Source organism: Sorex fumeus, unplaced genomic scaffold (genome assembly GCF_029834395.1).
Source record: "Sorex fumeus unplaced genomic scaffold, SorFum_2.1 ptg000063l, whole genome shotgun sequence".
NCBI lineage: Eukaryota > Metazoa > Chordata > Mammalia > Eulipotyphla > Soricidae > Sorex > Sorex fumeus.
In genome coordinates, this window is record NW_026606120.1 from 48,819,359 (window position 1) to 48,844,489 (window position 25,131).

At 44.2% G+C, this 25,131-nt stretch overlaps 1 protein-coding gene across 3 annotated transcripts in view; it reads left to right on the forward strand.

Moving 5' to 3' along the window:
- FAM222B (family with sequence similarity 222 member B) overlaps positions 1-25,131 on the forward strand; it is a 79,904-nt gene that overhangs the window by 21,169 nt on the left and 33,604 nt on the right. Inside the window, exon 1 of one of the 3 annotated variants that reach the window (XM_056127738.1) lies at positions 16,505-16,725. The exons of the other annotated variants lie outside the window; for them this stretch is intronic. The gene's annotated coding sequence lies outside the window, so the exon portion shown is untranslated. Of the gene's footprint in view, positions 1-16,504; positions 16,726-25,131 lie in introns of those variants that run through there. 3 annotated transcript variants of the gene reach the window in all.

Genomic DNA, 25,131 nt, shown 5'->3' on the forward strand with positions numbered 1-25,131 from the left:
ATGTGCAAGGCAAGTGTCCTACCGGCTGTGCTATCACTCTAGCCCCAAGGCAAGCATCTTATGTGCCATCTTTTCATCCCATTTTTTGGTTGTTGTTGTTTGGTTGGTTGGTTGGTTTTTTATTTTGGATCACACCTGGTGGAACTCAGGACATTTTCCTGACTCTGTTCAGGCATCACTCCTGGAGGTGGGGCCTCAGGAGACCGTGTCTCTCTGGCCCAGCCTTTATTTCCTTTATGTTTTAAAAATCCAAATTTGCATGTTACAGTAGTTTCCCAGTCTTCTGGATTCAGTCTGCATTTAGTGTTGCTTCTTTTTGTTTTATTTTGTTTTGTTTTTGGGCCACACCCAGTGGTGCTCAGAACTTTTTCCTGGCTCTGGGCTCAGGGGCACCATATTGGGACTTGGCATCCAATCCAGGTTGGCCGCTTGCAATGCAAACTCCCTACCCATTGTAGTATCACACTGGCCCCAACATCTGTAAACCTTTCTTTTCCTCCTTTAGGGCTAGCAGGAGACAGCAAAGCTTGGTGACCGTGCAGTATCAGGGATCACACCTAGGGCCCCACACAAACAAGGCAAGTAAATTCTGCCTGAAATAGCCCTGGAGCACTGCTGTACATGATTCCCAACCAGCACACAAAACTTAACAATAGGGATGATTTTATAGCAGCCTAAGTATTTCACGTCCATGAAGCAGGAATCCAGCTTCTGAGCCTGGCAGTACTTCTCACGTGTTTCCTCTTCTCTTCTGGAGCAAGATGAGGGCTAGCCTTTGTTAGAGGCATGTTCTTTGGAGAGGAGGGTGTCACTGCCAGAAAGGACTCTTAGGTTTTGTTCAAGCCATTTTTCTTCCCTCTAAGGACACTCCTCCTAAATAGTTTTGTTTGTTTTGTTTTGGGGAGAGACACATTCAGTTGTACTCATTTCTTAACTCCTGGCCCTGCACTCAGGAATCATTCCCAGCGGTGCATCAGGGGGAACAGAAGGGATGCCAGGGATCGAACCTAGGTTGGCCGTGTGCAAGGCAAGTGCCGTACCCACTTGTAATATCACTTCAGTCCCAAACCTGGCTTCTTTAACTCTGTCTGAATTGTGCAAAAAATATGGCAACAGTTAAAAGTTTTCTGAAACCAAGATGACTAAAAATTAATTCAAGTCAGCCAGGTAATGAATTTGAGTTGTGGTTGGTAGTGGCTACATTATTTGGGTTCATTATTATTATTGTTACTATTTTGCTTAGCCGTTAGTCAGTCTGTAGAATTTTTACACCTGTCAGTCTGCAGGTATAAAAAGGTTGAAGAATCTGGAGAAGACGGAGATTAGCAGATCCAACATTTTATTGCAGAACTCCTAAGGAGAAATGAGTTTGGTTTATTAAAGTAACAGATGTATGACCAGTGGGGTTAGAATATGGTGAATAAGGTACCTGGGGATGTTGTTCAATTGATAGAGAATATGTCTAGCATGTATGAGATCCTGAGTTTGATCTCCACCATCACATGGTACCCTGATCACCTGAAAGGCCTTTATTTATAAATAAATAAATAGTTGTATATTTTGGTGAGGACGAGGGCAAGTTATGCTAGATGAGGAAGGCAATGAGATCGGACCAGGACTGTGGCTCAGTACTTGCCTTGTTTGTGTGGGGCGCTAGGTGTGATCCCTGATACTGCATGGTCACCAAGCACCTCTGGGAAAATTCTGCCTGAAATAGCCCTGGAGCACTGCTGTACGGGACCCCCAAAGCCCTTCCCCCCAATTAAATTTTATTTTTTGTTGTTTGTTTGTCCCCCAATTAAATTTTATTTTTGTTTGTTTGTTTGTTTGTTTTACTTTTTGGGTCACACCCAGAAGATGATCAGGGGTTACTCCTGGCTTCCTGGAGGAGCTCAGGGGATCATATGGGATGCTGGGATTCGAACCCGGGTTGGCCGCGTGCAGGGCAAACGCCCTACCTGCTGTGCTATTGCTCCGGCCCCTAAAATTTTATTTTTATTTAAATACAAAAAGATGGTGCATGGGGGTCTATTTGGGATGACAGGGATTGAACCCCAGTCAGCCACATGCAAGGCAAAACCTTACCTGCTCTACTGTCTCTTTGCCTCACCCTTTATTAAAAAAAAAAAAATGGTGGCCAAAGTGATAGTACAGTGGGTAAGGTAATTGCCTTACATGAGTCTGACCCAGGGTTGATCCCCAGCATACCATATGGTCCCCCCTGCACTTCCAGGAATAATAATTCTTTTTTTTTTTAAATCACACCCAGTGATGTTCAGGGCTTACTCCTGGCTCTGCACTCAGGAATTACTCATGGTGGTGCTTGGGGGACCATATGGGATGCCGGGGATTGAACTCAGGTCGGCCTGGTGCAAGGCAAACGCCCTACCCGCTGTGCTATCACTCCAGCCCCACCAGCAGTAATTCTTGAGTGTGGAGCCAAGATTAACCCCTGAGCACCACTGGGTGTTTCTCAAAAAAAAAAAAAAGAATGTTTTTATTGCTGTATGGAAATGAATTATAGGAGGGTCTGGAGTGGAGGCTGGAGCAGTTTAGAGCAGGTTGGCCCTTTCCAGACTGGTTTGATCCCCAGCACCCTATATGGTCCCCTGAGCACCACCAGGAGTGTCTCCGAGTGCAGAGTCAGAAGTAAGCCTGGAGAATTGCCGGATGTGGCCCAAACTCCTCCACCAAAAATAAATAAATATATATATATATATATATATATATATATATATATATATTTCCAGCCTGCTTGGATCGGAGCTGAGCATCCTCCACCCAGATCCTCCATATTCCAGTAGGCAGGGGTCACACCCACCAACTGGCCCCCTGGCCCCGTGTAATACCATCAATGGCCAAGACCCAGAGACTATAAAACCCAGCTCCCGGAAGCGCGTGGTCGCGCGACATCTTATTATCTCATTCCTACTTTGGACAAACTGGCTGGCTACTGAATGTAACCTGCCCACACAGCAGAGTCTGGCAAACTCCCCGGGCATACCCAATATGCCAAATACCAGTAACAATGATGAGTCTCATTCTCCTAACTCTGAAAGAGCCTTGAATATGGCACTTTTAAAAAAATCTCAGGGCCAGGACGAAGGAGACGTTACTGGGGCCTGCTCGAGGCAATCGACAAATAACAGGATGGTCGTGATTGTCGTGATCGTGATATATATATATATATATATATATATATATATATATATACACACAGACACACACATATATATAATATGGCAGATTATGCTTGTCTGTCAAGAATTCTGTTTTGGGGCTGGGGTGGTAGTACAGCAGGTAGGGCATTTTCCTTGCATGAGGCTCACCCGGGTTCGGTCCCTGGCATCCCATATGGTCCCTTGAGCACCGCCAGGAATGATTCCTGAGTGCAGAGCCAGAAGTAACACCTGAGCATCACCAGGTGTGACCCAAAAAGCAAAAGAAAACAAAACAACTGTTTTGGGGTCACAGCAATAGTACAATAGGACAATGGGTAAGGTGTTTGCCTTGCATGCAACTCACCCTCGTTTGGTCCCCGACACCCAATAGATTCCCTTTAAACTGCTAGGAGAAATCCCTGAGCACAGAGCCAGGAGTAAGTCCTGAGCACTGCCAAGTGTGGCCTCCCCCTCAAAAAAAAAAAACTAATAAAAAAGCTATTGGGTCATGACAAATTAGAAATACTTTTTTACAGAGCAAACTGGAATCAAAAAATAGTTGAATAGGGGCTGGAGCGATAGCACAGCAGATAGGGTGTTTGCCTTGCACGCAGCCAACCCGGGTTCAATTCCCAATATCCCATATGGTCCCCCGAGCACTGCCAGGAGTAATTCCTGAGTGCATGAGCCAGGAATAACCCCTGTGCATCGCCGGGTGTGACCCCCCAAAAAAAAAGTTGAATAGAACAAGTCTGTTGAGGGTCTGGAGAGATTGTCCAGGGAGTCAGATGTTTGCCTTGCACATGGCTGCCCTTGGTACCATCCTTAGCACCCCTTGTGGTCCCCCAGCACAACTAATCTATGATCCCTGAGCACAGAGTCAGGAGTAAGCATTGCCCAGTGTGACACAAAACAGGAAAAAAGGAAAATGTCTGGTGATCTGAGGAGAATCTGGTAGAATTGTATGTAGTCTTGGAAATCATCAACTCATAAATAGAACTTCAAGTCCTAGAATTCAACCGAGAGAATAGCTAAAAGTGATTCATGGAAAAAGAGGTCTGAAAGGAAAGGAGCAGAGACTGGTGTTAAGAATAACTACTCTGGAAAAAAAAAAAAGAATAACTACTCTGGTTTTCAGTACTTTGACAAAACCTCAGGTATGTGGCCTTCTGGCTAAGTGCAGTTTCATAGTGTTGAAGTATTTATTGTTTCCATGAGGCTTGCAGGTTTTTTATGAGATTGCTGTGGCTGAACTAAAAAGAAACTGATGAGGGAATGAAACTGTTTTTAAGTGTTAGATCCCTTGATCTTGGAAAAGCAGCCTGGCTTGACCTTGGCCCTAGGATATATCAGTTTTCCCAGTTATCAAATGAGGATAACAGCACCAGTTTAGCTCAGTGGGTGGTTGTGAGGCATGACTACTAATGAAAATAATTGTAAAACATTTTTGCAAGTTAAAGTGTGATATAAATGCTAAGTAATAGTTCTTTATTGGGATGCTGTGAAAATTAGCAACATGCTGTCTGTTAGAGATCTTAAGTTCTTTTAGAAAAAAGGTGGTATATTTTTATAAATACTATTTGAAGAAAAAATAGCTCAGAATTTGGGAAAATATATTGCAACCCTAATTTTTGGAATGTAACAATTATGAAACATCATGGAACAAATTTTAATTAGAATTTTTGCCAAATTATTTTTATTAACTACTTAAGGGAATTCAAATTTCATGAAGGTCATCCTATGGCAGTTACAGTGCTGACTGTTTAAAGGACTGGTGGAACATGATAGATTGTCTTTATTTAAAATGTCACAGAGTCTGGAGCGATAGTAAGCTTGCACACAGCTAACCAGGTTCAATCCCTGGCATCTCTATTGGAACCCCCTCAAGCCCCTCCAGGAATAAACCTTTAGCACTACTGCATGTGGTTCAAAAGTCAAAACAAAAAGAAAAAGTGTCACAGACAATCAAGGGAATCACCTCACAAGACCTAGTGAAAGAAACTTAACTTAGGGTCGTGGAGCAGCTTGAAAGGCTTTCATGCCTTTTATGCAGCCGACCTAGGTTTGATCCCAGGCATTTCATATAGTTCCCTGAGTGCACTGCCAGGAATAATCCCTGAACATTACTGGGCATACTGCACCCCCCCTCCGAAAAAAACCCAAACAACCAGGTTTAATTTATTTTAGAGAACATTTTAGCTTAGGAGATGATTTAAAATACTTTAGCTTAGGAGATATAGCACTGTAGTACTGCCCTCCCGTTGTTCATCGATTTGCTCAAGTGGGCACCAGTCATATCTCACAACAAATTGTGAGACTTGTTGTTACTGTTTTTGGCATATTGAATACGTCACGGGTAGCTTGCCATACTTTGTTGCAGGGGCAAGATACTCCCGGTAGCATGCCGAGCTCTCTGAGGGGGGGTGGAGGAATTGAACCCAGATTGGCCGCGTGCAAGGCAAAACGCCTTACCTGCTGTGCTATCACTCCAACCCAGCTTAGGAGATGATTGAAGTTAAACTTAGAGGGACATGGTATCGTTTTAGGTAAAACTAACATCCTGTTCCACATCTGATTCTGGTTTTTTGTTATTGTTTTGTTTTGGCCTGTACCCATCTTGGAGCTAGGGAGTTGCTCTTGGTGGTGCCTAGGGGATTGAACTCTGGGTTTCTGCAGGCATAGTGTGCCCTCCAGTCTTTTAAGCTCTGCAAGTCCCTCCCATATCTGATTCTAAACATAGAATTGGTACATTTCTAAGTACATTATTTGTAATGCACTTAGAAAATTCTTGAGGAGGCTGGAGAGAGAGTGCAAAAGTTAAGAACTTGCCTTGTGTGTAGTAGACCTCTGTTTCATTTCTCATACCTCATATGGACCCCTGATCACTTCTGGGTGTGGCCCAAACATCTACCACTATTTGCCACCTCCCCTCCTCCAAGAAAAATTGGTTTGAGAGAAAAATTGTGTGGAGAGTTGGATTGCAGCCTAGCAGTAGAGGACTTGCCTTTCATGGGTGAGACCTTGAGTTTAGTTCTCAGCACCAAAGATAAAGAATAAAAAGGACATGCTTGAAATTCAATCTGAATTTTCAGATTGAAATAAAAAATTTCTCAGCTTTAAGATAATGTAACAATAAAGGAAAATTGAAATGTGGCCTTTTTTGATATTTGAAACTGATAGGGAAAACTGAAATGGTTAAGCAATAGTCAGCTGATATATTCACAGCTTTTATTCTGTTGACCGCTCAGTTGGCATTGGGTGGTGGTTGTGGTGGTGGTGTGTGTGTGTGTGTGTAGAGATCTGTGTCTTCTTGTTTTAGAACAAAGTGACATGAATTTCTTTGTCTTACATAGGTTGTTTTACATTCGGTAACTGAAAAAGGGGATCTCTGAATCGCCTACTTCCACAGCAAAAATAATTAAATTTAATTTATTAGAGATCCTTTACTCTTTGGTTGTATTAAGACTTTAAGAAGTGGGGCTGGCTTTTTGGAAAACAGTATGGACGATTCTCAGAAAAATTTGAAATTGAGCTCCTATTTGATCCAGCAATACCACTCCTGGGAATATATCCCAGAGAGGCAAAAAAGTAGTCGAAATGACATCTACACTTGTATGTTCATTGCTGCACTGTTTGCAATAGTCAAAATCTGGAAAAAAAAACGCAAGTGCCTGAGAACAGATGGCTGGTTAAAGAAACTTTGGTACATCTACACAATGGAATACTATGCAGCAGTTAGAAAGGATGAAGTCATGAAATTTGCAAACAAGTGGTTCTACATAGAAAGTATCATGCTAAGTGAAATGAGTCAGAAAGAGAGGGACAGACATAGAAAGACTGCACTCATCTGGGGAATATAAAGTAACAGAATGGGAGATGAATAGTTGAGATAAGTACCAGGAGGTCTGCTCCACGGCTTGGAAGCCAGCAGCACATGCTGGGGTAAAATGCAGCTCAGATAAGAAGGGAACACCAAGTAAAGGGTTTCTGGAGGACTTGCTCAGGATATGAGATGCACGCTGAAAGTAGACTATAGACCAAACATGATGGTCACCCAATACCTCTATTGCAAACCACAATGCCCTAAAGGAAAGAGAGTGCAAAAGGAAATGCCCTGCCTTAGAGGTGGGGAGGGGTGGGAGGGTGGGAGGGGTATTGGGTTCATTGGTGGTGGAGAATGGACACTGGTGGAGGGATGGGTACTTGATCATTGTATAACTGAAACCCAAAAACAAAAATATGTAAGTCTACAACTGTACCTCATGGTGTTTCACTAATAATAAAAAAAAATAATAAAATGTTACTTAAAAAAAAAGTGGGGCTGGAGAGATAGTACAGAGGGTAGGGCACGGGCTTTGCATGCAGCTGACCTGGCTTTGATCATGGGCATTCCGTTTGGTTTCCTGTCAGAAGTAATGACTGAGCATAGTTGGGTGTGGCCCTAAGATTTAAGACCAGAGAGATAATATAGTGGGTAGGGCTTTTTTTGCATATAGATGGCCTGGGTTCGACTCCCTTGTACCACATATGGTCCCTTGAGTGCTGCCAGGAGCAGTGCAAAAACGAAAACAGAACAAAATAGGTGGGGGGAGGCCTGAGAGTATACAGGTAATGGTATTTGCCTTGCACGTGGTCAACTCAAGTTCAGTTCCTGGCACCATGAATGTGTACCACAGCCCCACTAAGGGTCCGGGGCCAGATAAGCACCTTCCGATGTCCAAAAACAAATTCTTAAAACCAGGAAAGACTTCGGGATAGACAGAGACAGTACAGGAAGGTGCTTGCTTTGCATGAGGCTGACAACCCCCTCCCTCCAATCACTAGCATCACATACGGTCCCTCAGTACCAATCCCTGCCCCCTCAAGAAAAAGTTTTCAAACTAGGGAGATGTGGTACTCCCATGTTTGATATCTGGCACTGCAGAATTTCCTCCCCGGGGGCTCCAGTTCTGCTGGGTGTGGCAACCCCCCCCCAAAAACAAACCCTCCAACTTTCTACTTCTGTGGTTATATTAAAGATAAAGATTTTGAGCTGGAGTGATAGTACAGTGGGTAGGGTACTTGCCTGGCACGCAGCCGGCCCAGGTTTGTTCCCCAGCATCCCATATGGTCCCCCTGAGTCTCTTGAGTGCAGAACCAGGGGTAAGCCCTGAGCACAGCCTGGTGTGGCTCAAAAACAAACAAAAAAGTATAAAGACTTTGTATTACTTGCTTTCATCTTTCTTATTTATTGTGGACTCGGATTGAACTCAACTGTTTTATGTTTGTAAGTAAAGTTTCTTATATTTTTATTTTAGTTCTTTGCATTTGATTTGCAGTTTGCTATTCATTTTACATAGTAATTTCCATCATAGGGGTGGAGCAATAGTACAGTGGATAGGGCACTTGCCTTGCACATGGCCGACTCACACAACAAGATTTTTGTCATAAAATAGATTTTGTTTTTGGAGGAGTCAAAACCAGCAGAGATCTGTGCTTGGGGATGACTCCTATTGAGGCTCTGGGGACCATAGTTGGTGCCAGGACCATACGTGGTACCAGGGATAGAACCCTGTTTGACCTTATTCAAGGAAGGCAGCCTCCCAGCTGTTACAAGCTTCACCCCCCCCTTTTTTTTTTTGCTTTTTGGGTCACACCCAGCGGCAATGCACAGGGGTCACTCCTGGCTCTGTGCTCAGGAATTACCCCTGGCGGTGCTCAGGGGACCATATGGGATGCTGGGAATCGAACCTGGGTCGGCCGCGTGCAAGGCAAATGCCCTACCCGCTGTGCTATCACTCCAGCCCCTTCATCTCTTTTTTAACTTGTAAAAGTTCTTTGGATTTTTTTTTTTCTTTTTGGGTCATACCCAGCAATACTCAGGAGTTACTCCTGGCTCTGCACTCAGGAATTACTCCTGGCGGAGCTTGGGGGACCATATGGGATGCTGGGAATCGAACCTGGGTTGGCCATGTGCAAGGCAAACGCTTTACCCGCTGTGCTATCACTCCAGCCCCTCTTTGGATTTACTAAAGTTCTTTTTTGTTTTTTTGCCCATTAACTTCTTTTCTTAAATGTTACATATATTTTGTGTGTGTGTGTGTGTGTGTGTGTGTGTGTGTGTGTGTGTATGGGCTGACCAATCCAGGGGCTTCACATATAGAAAGTAAGTGCTCTACTACTGAGCTGTATTACCCAGCCCAGCAGGCATTCTTTGTTTTGTTTTGGTGTGTAGGTCACATTGGCAGTGCTAGGGGCTTTGGGGTTGCTCTTGGTGTTGTTCAGGGTACCATGCTGTGCTGGGAATTGAATATTTGCAAAACATGCTCTCTCTCTAGCCCATTGAGTTTTCTCTTTGGTTTCCAGTGTTGCAAATATGTATTTTTTAGAGGGTGGAGGGCTCTGCAGTGTTTTAGGGAACCATATGCAGTGCAGGGATTGAATTAGGATTGACTGCATTGCAAAGGAAGCACCTTTAATCCCTGTACTTTTTCTCCTGTTATTCGTCGATTGCCTCGAGCAGGCCCTAGTAACGTCTCTTTCATCCTAGCCCTGAGATTATATTCAAGGCTCTTTAGGAGAATGAGACCCATCATTGTTACTGGTATTTGGCATATTTGGTACGCCACGGGGAGTTTGCCAGACTCTGCCCTGTGGGCAGGCTACATTCGATAGCCTGCAAGTTTGTCCAAAGTAGGAATGAGATAATAAGATGTCATAAAAAGATGTCCTGATAAGATGTCGCGCAGCCGCGAATGCGGCCGCGCGGTTCCGGGAACTGGATTTTATAGTCTCTGAGTCTTTTTCTCTAGTTGTGTATAAATAGTGAGGGAACTGACTGTTGAATTAATTGCTTGTCTAAGATGATAATTGTTTAAAACATTTGCCTAGGGCCAGGGATGGAGCACTTGCCTTGCATGTATGAAGGTTCAAACCTTGATCTCTTTCTCTCTCTCTCTCTCTCTCTCTCTCTCTCTCATACATACATACACACACACACACACACAATATTGCCTTGGTTATATGAGCAATGGCAAATTTCTTTGTCTCTTTCCCTCCAAAGATGCATAGAAAAAGCTCCTTCTGTCAGAAGTAAAGTGTTGGCTCTGTGTTGGTTATAATTTGCTTTTTCTGGCTGGCAAAGACTTCTTTTTGTTTTCTGTCTTTTGACAGATTATAAGATTGTGGGGAAACATCGTCCAGGGCTTTTTCAGGAACTGTGCCATTTTATCTACAGGAGAAGCCATTGGCTTTGGCACTAGAAAAGAATTGGCTCTGCATTTAAAGATGCCAAATCATGCTTGATTCACAAGTTTGCTGTCTCATTTTGTGTGTGTGTGTGAGAGAGAGAGAGAGAGAGAGAGACTTTTTCAGGATATTGCCTTTTACTTCTCTACCATGAGTGTGAGAAATAAACAATTTGTTCCTTTTCTCTAGCCCCTCATTCCCAACAAATACCCCAAATCATAGCAAAAAATGCAGTAGTCATTTTAATCTTAAAAGCATTAGGGGAAAAATGATATGCATGTTTTTGTTGCCTCATAAAGTGCAACATAAGTGACTTTACTGTCATCACTGTCATCCCTTTGTTTGTCGATTTACTCTAGCGGGTGCCAGTAACATCTCTATTTGTCCCACCCTGAGATTTTAGCAGCCTCTCCTTACTTGTCTTTCTCAACGATTGGAGGCTCTTTCAGGGTCAGGGGAATGAGACCCGTTATAGTTACTGGTTTTGGCATATCGAATATGCCACGGGGAGCTTGCCAGGCTCTGCCCGTGTGGGTGGGATACATACTCTCAGTAGCTTGCCAGGCTCTCCGAGAGGCATATATATATTTCTCTGTATGATTTGTTGCCTACTGTCTGAACTTCATCAAACATGGTGGGTAATCATGCAAAATGGGTAGGAAGTATCTTAAGCCACACGGTCTGGAAAGTGGCCTGGAACGTCGCGGTGGTTGGGTTGTGAAGGTCGGCTACCGGGGCTGGGTCCCATGACCATGCCACCGGACTCCGTTCTAGGTTTTTTCACTCGGAGTGCCCCATAAGGGGGCAGGCAAGAGTCCTCCCCGCCCCAAGGGGCCCATCCCCGTCATAAGTGACTTATTTAAAAAAAATTTGGGGGGGGTCTGGAGTGATAATACAGTGGGCAGGGCACTTGCTTTGTGCACACAGCCAACCTGGGTTTGATCTCTGGCATTCCATATGGTTCCCTGAGCACTGCCAGGAGTGATTCCTGAGTGCAGAGCCAAGGAGTGAACTTTGAGCATTGCTGGGTGGCCCCAAAACAAAACAGAAATTTTTTTTTGAAGTTTTTGGTCCACATGGCTCTCTGCTCAGGGTTCACTCCGAAGGTGCTTGGGACTTAGATGGTGCTTGGGTTTAGGCCTCAGTTGGCCTCAGGCAAGGCAAGCACCTTATCCCCCTGACCTCTCTCTCTCTAGCCTCACTTACGTTAAGTTTTAATTCTGTCACTGTCACTGTCACTGTCCTCCCGTTGTTCATCGATTTGCTCGAGTGGGCCCAGTAACATTGTGAGACTTGTTACTGTGTTTGGCATATCAAATACGTCCTGGGTAGCTTGCCAGGCTTTGCTGTGCGGACGGGATACTCTCCGTAGCTTGCCGGGCTCTTCAAGAGCGGCGGAGGAACTGAACTCGGGTTGGCCATGTTGGCTGCATGCAAGGCAAATGCCCTACCTGCTGTGCTATCGCTCCAGCCCTTAATTCAGGTATATCAGTTAAAGTCTTTTCTTCATTTTTTAGGGGTAGGATGTAGATGTAAGCGTAGATGCCTCTCTCTCATCCTCTCTCCTTTTGGTTTTGGGGTCACACTCAGTGGTGGACTAGGGTGGGTGGTGACCATATGCATTGCCTGGATTCGAGCAGGTGCATAGATTCGAACCTGTGTGTCATAGCTTCGGCAAAAGCTAGGCAAGCACCTTAACCCTTGCACTATTTCTCTGGTCACAAGTTGTCAATTAATAGACACTCTTGGAAGCCATCAGTGAAAGCTAATTGTCAGTATTTAAAAAAAGTATTTAAAAAAAGGAGAAATGCTTCTCCTTCTGCCCTGTCTCAAACTCCATTGTCTTACAAAGACAGTTCTTTTGTATATTCTTTATTATAGTTTGTTTTTTTTAAAAAAAATTATAATGTTTCTTCTCCTTGTATTAATAAGCACCTTAAAGACAGGAATTGTAGCTTCCTTCTGTTTTGTTGTTTTTGTGCCTGGTATCTATTAGAATTCTTACTATGTAAAAGCACAGAAAATGAACATGAAGCTGACACCTAAGGATAGTAGGTACACGGGACAGAAAGATTGCTCCATAGCTGGAAGCCTGCCTCTGGAACAGAGGGGAGACGGCAGCTGGAATAGAGAAGGAATCACTAAGAAAATGATGGCTTAAGGAATCGGTCGGGATGGGAGATGTGTGCTGAAAGTAGATTAAGGACCAAACATGATAACCTCTCAGTGTCTGTGTTGCAAACCATAATGCCCAAAAGTAGAGAGAGAGAGAGTATGGGGAATATTGTCTGCCATGGAGGCAGGTGGAGGGTGGGAATCGGCGGGGGGTGGGGGTGGGGAGGTCGTATACTGGGGACATTGGCAGTGGGGAATGTGCACTGGTGGAGGGATGGATGTTTGATCATTGTGTGATTGTAACCCAAACATGAAAGCTTGTAATTATCTCACGGTGATTCAATAAAATTAAAAAAAAAAAAAAAGATGCCACTGGGGAATGGTCACTATCTTCATGCAAAAAAAAAAAAAGCACAGTAAATGTCATGGGAACGAATGAATTGAAATCAGGAGATGTGGCTTAGTGGCACTGTGTTACGGATCAGACCTAGGTTTGATTTCCCCCAACCCCACCCCAATACACACACACACACACGCCACACCACACACACATACACACATGTGAAAATGGGAGCCAGAAAAATAGTCCAGAGGGTAGGGCACTTGCCTTGCATGTCGCCAACCCAGGTTCAATCCCTGCATCCCATACGTTCCCCTGAACAACAAGGGAAATTCTTGCTTGCAGAAGCAGGAGTAACCCCTGAGCATTGCTGGGTGTGGCCCCCAAACAAACCGAAAACAAAGTGTTTAAGACATCTCTCTTTTGGAAGAGGGTTGGGGCTACTTCCAGTGAGGTGCTTTGAGATTGCTTCCAGCAGCAGTGGTGCACGGAATGCTATGTAGTGCCAGGGTCAAACCTAAGGCTCCTGAATGCAAAAATGGTCTCCAGTCCTTTGGGACATCTCCCACGTCAAAGATAGATAATTTTTATTGTCTTATCTTTGCTCTTTGGGCTACACCCAGCAGTACTCAGAGACTACTCTAGGTCTAATCTTGGGGACCCGCTCCCTGTGGTGCTCAGGGGACCATGCAGTGCTGGTGAATAAATGAGTGTTGGCTGCATGCCAGGGAGGTATCTTAGCCCTATGTTATCTCTTTGACTCTGAGTTTAGTTTAAAAATTTTTTTTGGTGAAGGGGGCTTTGTGTCAGGGATTGAACTCAGGGCTTGTGCCAGGCATCATATCCAGAGCTTATGCATAATTCAAGGCATTAGATTTACTCTCCATCCAAATCCCTGGATAGGGGCCAGAGCGATAAGTGGTGAGAGCACTGCCTTGCATTCCACTAACCGGGGTTTGAACCCTAGCACACCAATATGGTCTCCCGAGCCTGCCAATAGTGATCCCTGAGTGAAGAGCCAGGAGTAAACCCTGTGCACCACCAGGTGTGGCCCCCCCAAAAAACAAAAACACCTCAGTTTCCTGGCTAAGTTTGTATTTGTGGGGGTCACACCCTATGGTGCTTGGGATTTGAGCCATTGTAATGCCCGTGGCCTCATGCATGGCAAATGCTCTACCCACTAATGGCTTAGAGGTGTTGTGTTAAGTATCAGATCTAGGTTTGATCCCCGTAGCCCCACCCCAACACACACACACACACACATACACACCCCACTCTGAACTCTTCAGCTCCTCTCAATTTATATTTAAAAAAATTTACTGGTTTTGGGGCACACTTGGCTTTTCCTGATTGTGCTCAGGGATCGCTCCTGGTGAGGCTAGGGAATCCCATGAGGTGCCACGGATCGAACCCAGGTTAGCAGAGTGCAAGGAAAGCTTCCTACCCATTGTAATATCACTTTGGTCCCCAATTTTAATATTTTTATATAGGAACTGGGCTGGAGCGATAGCACAGCGGTAGGGCGTTTGCCTTGCGCGCAGCCAGCCCGGCCGAGCCGGGTTCGATTACTCCGCCTCTCTCAAAGAGCCTGGCAAGCTACCCGTGACATATTCAATATGCCAAACACAATAAAGGAAACACAAAGTAACACATCTCAAAAAGGAGATGTTACTGGGCCCACTCGAGCAAATCGATGAACAACGGGAAGCAGTGTGTTTGTTTTTATATAGGAATTAGAAGACTGGTTATTTATATTAAATACTTCAAGTGTAAGAAAATACAATGTATAGGGTCTGAGAGACAGCTCAACAGACTGGGTGAACTCAGTGCTTTGTATGCTAGAGTTCCAAACTCGTACCTCTGCTCACCCATATTCTCATGAGCACTACTGCATATTTCTCGAAAAAGGGAATGAGCTACTTAAATTTAAAGGATTGTGTTCGGGGCCAGAGCAACAGTACAGCGAGTAGGGCATTTGCCTTGCATGCGGCTGTCTTGGGGTCAATCCCTGGCATCCTGTATGGTTCCACCTGAGCACCACCAGGAGTAATTTTTGCGTGCAGAGCCCGGAGTAACCCCTGAACATTCCCAGGTGTGATCCCCAAGGCCTCTCCTCCCAAAAAAAACCCCAAGTATTTTGCTTTGTTGTTGGTGTTTTGTGTGTGTGTTTGAGGGGGGTTTAGGGCCACACCCAGCAATGCTCAGGAGCGACTCTTTGCTCCCCATACAGGAATCACTCTTGGTGGTGCTTGGGTGGGGGGCAGGCTTATGAGATTCCGGGGATCAAACCTAGGTTGGTCACATGCTAGGCAAGCACCTAACCTGCTGTACTATCATCTCTCTGACTCAATATTTCGTAGTCTTCTGAAAATCATAGTAGTGCCTGGTACTACACACAATTGGGGAACTTAAGTAGGATATTACATAGGAATTTAATATCAGTTGTAAGAATTTTTAAGACAGCATAGTTTGCCTTGCCCACCCCTATTTAATTAAAGGGGGTGTTATTCAGATAAGTCCCTTGTTGGGCTTCACCAGTATGGCGGAGAAAACACAGTACAACCTTGGGTAGATTTCATCTAACAGTGTTCTGCCCCTCATGTTGGCCTTAGTGAAGTCTTGATGCAGCCTGCCAGCTAGATGATGGTCAAGCAGTTGCTGAGCTTTTTCCCCTTTCCTTAGTATGGATGGCTTGAACAGGAGTTTGGTGTTTGCTTCCTGATTGTATTGGTATTGAAACATGTCCGGTATGTGGCCAGGGTTGGAGCCAACTGTGTTTTAAATCTTCGTTTTAATTAAAAAGATATTATTTACATTTTTTTTGGTTTTGGGGGCCACACCTGGCGGTGCTCTGGGCTTACTCTTGACTCAGTCCTCAGGGACCATATTAAGGGGCGGGTCATCAGACCCACGCCGGCCACATGCAAGCCGGGGCCTTACCTTCTGTACTGTCGGTCTCTCCAGTCTTGGTGCTGTTTTTCTGCTTGTTTTTTAATGATCGATTGATTTATTGCCTCCTCTTTTACCTCCAGCAACTTCGAGGGACACTTTCTCGTATTACAGCCCTCCCTTTCCCATCCCTTGTTTTCTGCGTCGCGGGAAGCGGGAGTTTCCGCCAGGCTGGATGTGCGTAGCTGATCTAATATGCAAACAAATTTATACATGACCAGGAGGGAGTGCCGTGGATTAGTCTGAGAAAAGAAAGGCGCGGCAGAGGCCTGGGGGGCACCTTTTTATTGTCGCGTGCCTCCCCGTGGTTATTGCCGGGACGGAGGAGGCTTTCCGGGGTGTCGCGCCTGGATCGGGGCCATTCCTAATCCTCAGGCGGGGCGGGTGGAGGAGCGGGAAAACGGGGCACGGCATCACCTGGCCCAGCTGCGGGATGCTGGGCGCCCCGCTTCGCGGTGGGGGCCAGGAGCCGCGGGGGCAGCTCTAACAAAGAGGAGCCGCGCCGGGGCCGAGGCCGCGAGTAGCTGGCCTATCCCCGGCGGCTGACCTCCCAGTGGGCCTCCCCAGTTGGCTGTTTGGCGAGTCGCTCCGCTGGCTCCCTGGCTCGCCATTGGCTGTGAGGACAGGAGGGGGGTCGCAGAGGGCCGGGATGGAGTTGGAGGGGGCGGGGCTGGCTTCCGGCGGTGAAGGGGAGCGAGCGGCCGCCGGCTGGGGGAGGGGGTGTCGGCGCACCACGGAGTGCTGTGCTCCGAGAGCCTGGCACCCGGAGCCGCCGCCTCCCCCTCCCCCTGCCGAGACCCCCGCAGCCCCTTCTCCCGCTCCCCGGGCGGGGCCGGGGGGCCAGTGGGCAGAGCTGCCCCTGGCGGGCGGGGCGGAGCTCGGAGCCCCACGGAGCGCCGCGGAGCGAACCTCATCTCCCTTCCAGGGCGCAAGGTGTGTGTGTGTGTGTGTGTGTGTGTGTGTGTGCTTTTTCTAACGCCACCCCGACTTCAGCCGACTTAACCTTGGGGCAAAAGGGACATGGATTGGAACGTAAGAGCACCTCATCCCGTCAGTTTGTTTGCATTTCTCTCTCCTACCCGTCATTCTTCCTTCATCTCACCCCTGCTGCACTCTTACCTTTTACTGATGTGTCAATGCCGGTTGGTTGGCAGTGGAGTGAAAAGAACAGAAGAAAAGCGGAGCTCATTCTTGCGTGGCTTCGGATGCAGTAAACCAAAAAGAAAAGGTTTTAGGGTAGGAACGGGTTTTTGGAACTCTTATTGCACCGGTGTCCATTAAGGCTGCCTTCACCATTTTCTTACTTGGGACTGCTTTAATCAGCAAAAACGTTCCGAAAAAGGAGGGGCCTTGTGGAAAGAGGGAGTGATTCCTGTCAAGTGGTGGATGAAGAAATTCTGGTAGTTGTGAGTGCTTAACTCTGCTCAAGTCTCTTCCCAAGTTAGTTGTCACCGGCTTTGTGTAGTACTGTACCCTGGAGAAACCTAGTGAGCAAGGTTACTGTTCCTGGTTCTCCACTCAACCATCACTCCTAGTGGGGGGCGGGGGGCATAACAAGATGCTGGGGATGGAACTCCAGACATCACATGCTAGGCTAACCCCCTACCCACTTTTCTGTCTTTCCAGCCAGTTAACGGATGGTATGTGGATCAAATTTATCTTGAGGTTGTTGATAAGCAAGGACCTAGAAGGGGTGAATATAAAATTTGGGGGCAGTTCATTGGTAAATATTCATTGGAAATGATTGAGAATTCATTCTTGTAATCCAGCTATAGTTTCCAGTGATTGTTCAGGCTGAAGTCCAATTTTGAAGACAGAATTGATGTACTGCAGCTGTCTTTTCATTATAGTTTTAGCTGGATTAAAGTTTTTTCTTTGCTTGAATTTACTATATTTTTAGCCAATAAAGGTGTACTTTGAGGTGAAACCAAGCATTATAAAGGATAGGGCTGATGGGACAGCTTTTAAAGTTATACGTAGTTCACTTAATTTTTTTATATTTGTTTCTTGACTGATTTATATAATCAATATTTTGCCTGGTACAGTGATTTCCCCAAACAATTCCCCTCAGGAGACAGGCTCTATCTATAGAACTAATCATAGGTATAACTGCACTCATCTCCAGAAATCTAAGGCAGATGAAAATCCTCAAATTTTGTCCACTTTAAGAAAACAATTATATAAAACCATGGCTATCCATAATTTCTTGGATTGAGGGAACATGGTGTTGAGGAGGTTAAAGTAACTGATTTAATATTCTTTAGCAATCTGTCTTTATTCAGTTTGCCTATTTCTGAGTCATAGCTTAGAATGTGTTAAGAAAAAGAGCCCTATGTTCTCTCTGATAGGAGATGTAAGCCCAAACCCAATCCCCCATTCACATTAGAAGTCTAAAATGATCCCCTTGAGAAAGTGAAGGAAAAGATTGGGCCCTTGGCATTGTTTGGTTCTCATAATAACCGTTTGAAGCATTGTAAGGTTTGAAATTGGGAAGATGGTCAAAAAAGGTGCAAAAACATTAAAGGCAACAAGATCTAGGAATGCTGCTCTCTGTGAGAGACTTATTTAGAGACCAAATGTATTCATATGGAGATGTGGCTAGTGGTAGTTTTTAGTCTTGTCTGAGACAGTATTTTGTGTGTTAAAGCATAACCATCTCCCCCAGGATTTGACTCTTAGAAGCCTTTTGAGGAAGTTGTTTATTGTGAGTTGAATGAGAGGGTAGAGGACTTCTTGGAGTCTCTTATCTAAGCACAGATAAGAATTTAGGATTGATTGCTGGTGAGTTTCTGAACCCTTTCTAATGAATGGTTTCTAAGGCAAAGTGCGTCTCAATCAGCTTAGACCTCAATAGTTTACAGGTCGTCCTTTCTAATTATACTGTCCTTAAAAAATCCTTGTTGGGGTGGAGAGAGCACTCAGTAGCTCAGTGGTCTTAATAAGCACAGGCTTTGCCTGCTGGAGGTTGGGGGAGGGGAGTTGGTTCCTGGCACTGCATTTTCTCCTAGTACTGCTGGGTTGTCCTATCTCCCAGGACCCTCAAAAAATTCTTTTGTGAACTGGGGTTGTAGTTTAGTGGTAGAGTATTTTCCTTTCTTGGTGTGAGACCCTGGGTTCGATCCCCAGCATAGGGAGAAAAAAGAATCCTAAAAATCCTCATTGTTACTGAATGACTTGTAAAGCAAAAGAAAAAAAGAAGTATGTACCTCACTTCATCAAAGATCACTTAGCTCTTGTTAACCTGGGTCAGCAATTGTGTTTTCTTCTGGGTGGTGCAACTCTTCAATTTTAAGACACCACTGTATTTGATTATCTTTGGTTTTGTTGCTAGTAATTCAGTGAACTGAAGCACTCATTTTGGAAACATGCCAGTGATAACACTGCCCTTGGGCCTCGATGGATGGAAAAATAGGACAGAGTAAACAATTGAGGGCATAAATAATGAATCTTCCAACTGAGCCCTGGGAGAGAAAAAGGAGATTATCCTCAGAGCTGTTCAATCTGGCAGTGAAAGGCGAAGAGCCCACTGAATTCATTACCCTGACTGTGTTTGATACTGCACTTGTTAGAGCCATCAAAACAAGAGTTGTCTTTAAAGACTTTTACACTGCCCCCCCTTTCTTGGATCTGCTTTGTTTTTATTAAACTGAACCCCACATTGCTTCATTTAATTTTTTAGAATCTAGGCTTTTGCTCCTTCCTGCTACCTTGTTATAATTCTCTTTCTCTTCAGCCAGATTTAAGATTTTTACCTTAAACAAGACACTTCGTTATCTATAATATTTTAATTAAAATTAAAAATACAATTTTTAAAAATGGGGGAGGGGACTACACTGGCAGTGCTCAGATTTACCCTGGCTCTGTGCTCAGGAACCATTCCTGCAGGGCACAGGGGCCCCAGCGGGGTGCCAGGAATTGAACCCTGGCTGCATGCAAGGCAATGCCCTACCCACTGTCCTACTACTCCAGCCCCTGTAAATACAATTTTTACAAAGGAAAAAAGAGAGCCTGAGTCTGCTTAAGGAATTCTTGGTACCTAGAGTATGTATTATGCATTGAAATTAAGTATAAATTGTGGGGTTTAGGGTATAATTTTATAACAACTCACAAAAGACTAAGACAATAGTTTTTTCAATCCAAGAATCATTTCCAGTATTAACATAAATATTTTTACTTTTGAATCAGTTTTCATCCATTGACTTAAATAAGCAGTTCATTGGTGGTATCAGCATTTTTCTCCAAGGTAGGGAAAACTAATGCCCTGAGACTGTCTAAATAAATAACTTGGTGATTTAGTAGTGAAGCCAGATCCAGAGCTCAGGTCTCTGAAGCCTTTTCTTCTCTGAATTTCAAATATATTTAACTCTTTCCCCCAAGGACTCCTTTCACAGTTCCTATTTGCAATGATTTTGAATTTTCCTACCTCTGACCTGAAAAGTGTTTTCTATTTATAATCGTAATTCAGGAATCCAAGAACCAAGATGCCATTATCAGTTGAGAGACGGCTCCGGATGAGCTTTTGGAAGTAAAAGATAGAGATGTAAAGGAAAGTCCAAACTGAAGATTTATATTGTTTAGAGCTGTGGTTGGAGAGATAATACAGGGGTAAAAGCCCTTGCTTGTGGCTGATCCCCAGCATCTCACAGTCCCCCAAATCATGGAGCCAGGACTAGTCCCTGACCACTGGTGGGTATGTCCCAAACACGATCATTTCCTCCCCATTCCCAATTTATTTATTTATTTTTTAAATGTAGGAGTAGTGCTATTTATTCAGCCACTGATTAAGCTGATTGAATTGGGCGTGAATTCCACATTACTTTAAAAATTTTTAAAAAATATTAGATATCTGAGAAACAGACCATTACAGAACTGTTCATAATTGTTTCAGTCTTACAATGATCCACCATCCATCCCTCCATCATTGTACATTTCCCACCACCAATGTCCCCTGTTTCCCACCATCCCCGACCCCCAGCCTCTCTCTAAGGGAGGCACTTTCCTTCTTGCTTTTTCTCTCCTTTTCCTTTTGTGCATTATGGTTTGCAATGCAGGTGCTTAGAGGTCATCCACCCCCAATTTAGTGCTGCTGGATCCTTGGGTGGGAATTTGGGCTGAGTAGATCAGTGAACTGGGTTATTATGTTTTACGAGCAGAACATATGAGGATTCTCTTTCTTGAGGGTGGGGATTGGGCCGCACCCAATGGTGCTGAATTTTCCTCCTGACTCTCCTCAAAGATCACTACTGGTGGGCTGGGGAGACCATATGGGATGCTGGGATTGGGCCTGGGTCAGCTGTGCAAGGCAAGCACCCTACCTGCTTTGCTTTCTCTCCAGCTTCCAAACCACTCTTTATTTTCCTCTCAGCGATGGGGGTAGGGCGGCCACAACCGGGGGTGCTCAGGTCTTATTCCTAGCTCTGTGCTCAGGAATCATTCCTGACAGTGCTCAGGGGACTATATGGGATGCTGAGGATCGAACCTAGGTCAGTTGGTTGCATGCTAAGGTAAACACCCTATCTGCAGTACTATTGCTCCAGCCCTTATGTGCTTTTTAAACTGGGATTTTCTAGCTGAAGAAACTGATTCTAAAGTCGTTCTTTTTCTCTCTGATTAATGAGTACATGATAGCCATGAGCTTGGATTACACTTAGCTTCTTTCTTTTCAATTCCTTCCCCCTTTTAAAAATTTCTTTTCTTGGTGATGTTTTTAAAAATTCCTTCCTCTTATTGGTGATGACTACTACAATAAGGATGGGTTTGCTCATTTTTGTTTTTCAGTTTTTCAGGGGCTACATCTAGTGGTGCTTGGGGGTGGGGGTGGTCCTAGCAGTGCTTGAGGGACAGTGTGGTCCCAGGATGAAACCAGGTTCCCACATACGTGCTTCAGCCCTTTAGGGACCCCCAAGAAATGAAGTGGTGATTAGAGAGCTGTAAGTTGTAACTTTTTGGGGGGAGAGGGGAAGCTGTGCTCAGGCCTTACTCCTGGCAGGACTTGGGGGACCATATATGATGCCAGGGATTGAATCTGGGTTGGTTGTGTGCAAGGCAAGCACGCTACCCACTGTACTATTGTTCTGTTCTCAAGAACAGTTACATTTATTTGTTTTAATTAATTTTTAAAGTTTTAGTTATTTTTGTTTTGGGGCCGTATGCCACAACTTGAAAGCTACAGGTTTTTTTAAATGCTATTTGGTGGGAAATATTTTCCCTCTTTCTTTCTCTTTTTAGTGGAGACCAACACACTAGTATACCAGACTTAAACAGTAAATTTCCAGGACCGATTGCTAATTCTTTATACTTAGAAAGTGGTCTTGAGGATAGGTTGCCAATCTGAGTGAAATCAGATTTTATTCTGCTTGCAATATTAAAATTATTTAGAGAAATTTCTGTTCCTTTAGAGAAGCATAAGCAATATTAGTCACAACTTAAACATTTTTTCTTTCAAAAGCTAAAGCATTTATTGGCATTTCATTTGTCACTTCCTATGTAAGGAATATAGAACTTAATCTACTTTAAAGAAAAAGGATATCGGGGCTGGAGCAATAGCACAGCCGGTAGGGTGTTTGCCTTGCACGCGGCCAACCCAGGTTTGATTCCCAGCATCCCATATGGTCCCCTGAGCACCGCCAGGGGTGATTCCTGAGTGCAGAGCCAGGAGTAACCCCTGTACATCGCCAGGTGTGACCCAAAAAAAGCAAAAAAAAAAAAAAAAGAAAAAGGATATCAAGGCAATAAAATCTTGAAGGCAGCTGATCCCATACTACAGTATATCAGTGGAAAGTCACATTTTCTGGATTCGTGATTGGGCCTTCTGGGTTACGTAACTGTTTACAATTGTGAGGCCACTAATTTTGTAGCTCTGAAGATACTGGTTTAGCTTTTGCTTATCTTATTCTCCCAGAACCACTTTCATTCAATAGAAAGTGGTACCTTTGTGTTAATGAAGAAGCCATATTTTTTTTCCTACCAGGGATCAAACTCAGGGCCTCGGGCATGTGAAGCATGCCTCTGCCCAGTTGTTATTATGCTTTCACTAAAATGCCTTATAAAGGATTTTAGTTCTTAGGCTTTATTTGCTCTCTGAGAGATATGATGCAATTAGATGCCATACTGGGTTAGAAAATTTCCCATATACAAAAATAATCTTTACTTTTAGGAAAGTCTTTGCCTGGGGCCTAAGAGCTATTAAAGCAGGTAAGGCACTTTTCTTTTACACCTGGGATCTTACCTTGATTCCCATGCCACGTATGGTATGGTCCCTTGGGCCTCACCGGTTATGATCCCTGAGCACTGCTGGGTATTGGATCATTAAAAAAGAGGTGGGGGTGCGGGCTGGGGAAGGTCCTTTTCCTCTTTTCCTATATCTGTAGTTGATAGCAAAATTAACTTTAAATAGGTTTTCAGCCTATTTTAAGTTTTGTCTCTTCTCCAAGGTATCCCAACTAAAAGATGTGAAGTTTGTTTTGACCACACCCAGCAGTGCTGTGGGCTACCCAACCCCTAATGTGATGCTCATAGTACCCTTGGTACCCTTGATTTGGTGCCAAGATTGAAACTGGGCCTCCTGCATGCAAAGCATGCACATGGAACTATATCACTGGCCACGTGCACGTGTGTGTGTGTGAGAGTGTGTGTGTGTGTGTGTGTGTGTGTGTGTGTGTGTGTGTGTGATCAAGCAGTGCCAGGGGCCATGCAGTGACAGGGGTGGAGTTTAGGGCCTCACACATCTTAGGCATGTGTCTTACCATGTGAAGCATATCCCCTGCCCCCTAATTGTTTGGTTCTTATCATTTATTTGGGGAGAGTATTCCTTAGGGATCTCAGAGTGAGAGGTTGATGCCACTTGAGTTGGCAGACCAGTTGTTTAGCTTTTAAATTTCTTACTCTCCCACCACCTTCCATTTTTCCATTCCCCTCACTATCCACTATATTCATCTCTCAGTCTCCACAGCTACTGTGCCATTGCTCTACTGTGGAAATGCTAATCTTTGTCAGAGCTTCAGTCATTAATTTTGATAGCAAATTTTTGACATTACTTAGTTGCATTATTACTTGAAGAGTATTTCTATATTCCAGACATAAGAATTTTACTTCTCAAAAACAAATTGATAAGGTGCTTTTTTAAAAATGTGCAAGTTCTGAGTTAAATTTGAAATTAGAGAGAAACAAACTTTATTGTTGTACTTAAAGTGCTTAAAGAATATATCTCTTTGGGCTGGAGTGATAGCACAGTGGGTAGGGCATATGTCTTGTACAAGGCTGACCCGGGTTCGATTTCCAGCATCCCATATTGTCCCCTGAGCACCGCCAGGAATGATTACTGAGTGCAAAACCAGGAGTAACCCCTGAGCATTGCTGGGTGTGACCCAAAAAAGCAAAAAAATATATCTGTATCTATCTGTATCTATATCTATATATATATCTTTGGGGGGGCAGAGTGATAATGCAGTGGGTAGGGCATTTGCCTTGCACACAGCCTGGGTTTTATTCACAGCATCCCATATGATCCCCTGAACACTGCCAGGTGTGATCTCTGAACTTAGAGCCCAGGAGTAAGCCTTTAGCACCACTGGTTGTGGCCCAAAAACAAAAAACAAAAACAAAATCAAAAAACATCTTTAAAAAAAAATAAATTAATTAAAAAACAAGAAAAGAAAACCTCCTTGGGGCCAGAGGGTAGTACAACAGGTAGGACATTTGCCTTGCTTGCAATTCAATCCAGGTTCCATCCCTGACACTCCATATGGCCCACTCAGCACTACCGGAAATGATCCCTCACAAAGAGCCGGGGTGAGACTTGACTCAAAAATCCAAAATCCAAACCAAACTAACCAAAATATCTATTTTGTAATTAAAAGCTGTACTTCTGTTCTGCACTCAAACTAGCAGTGAACTGGAGATACTATTTCTCTGTATGGGTCACTCTCAACTATGCTAAATTGAGTTTTAATACTCCTCTGTCCATATGCTACTTTATTGTTCATATTTATCACCTAAGAGTTTATAACTTACCTATTTATTAATAAACTTTTTCTGACCTTCCCACCACTCAGCCACATCTAGTTCTGTGTTTTTGGGTGGGAATGTTTTCATTCCCAAGTTCCCAATTGTTAAAGCAATACCTTTATATGTAATAGTAAGCATTGGTATAATTTGAATTGAAGAGATATTTAGAATTAGAATTAGAGTCTGTGAAATAAATCATTTCCCTGGAGCTAGTACTAAATTAGGATTTATATTACTTTTTTTGTTTTCTTGAGTGGGGGGCCCACACTGGAAGTGCTTAGGGATTACTCCTAGCTCTGAACTCAGGGATATCTCCTGGCAGTACTAGAGAGT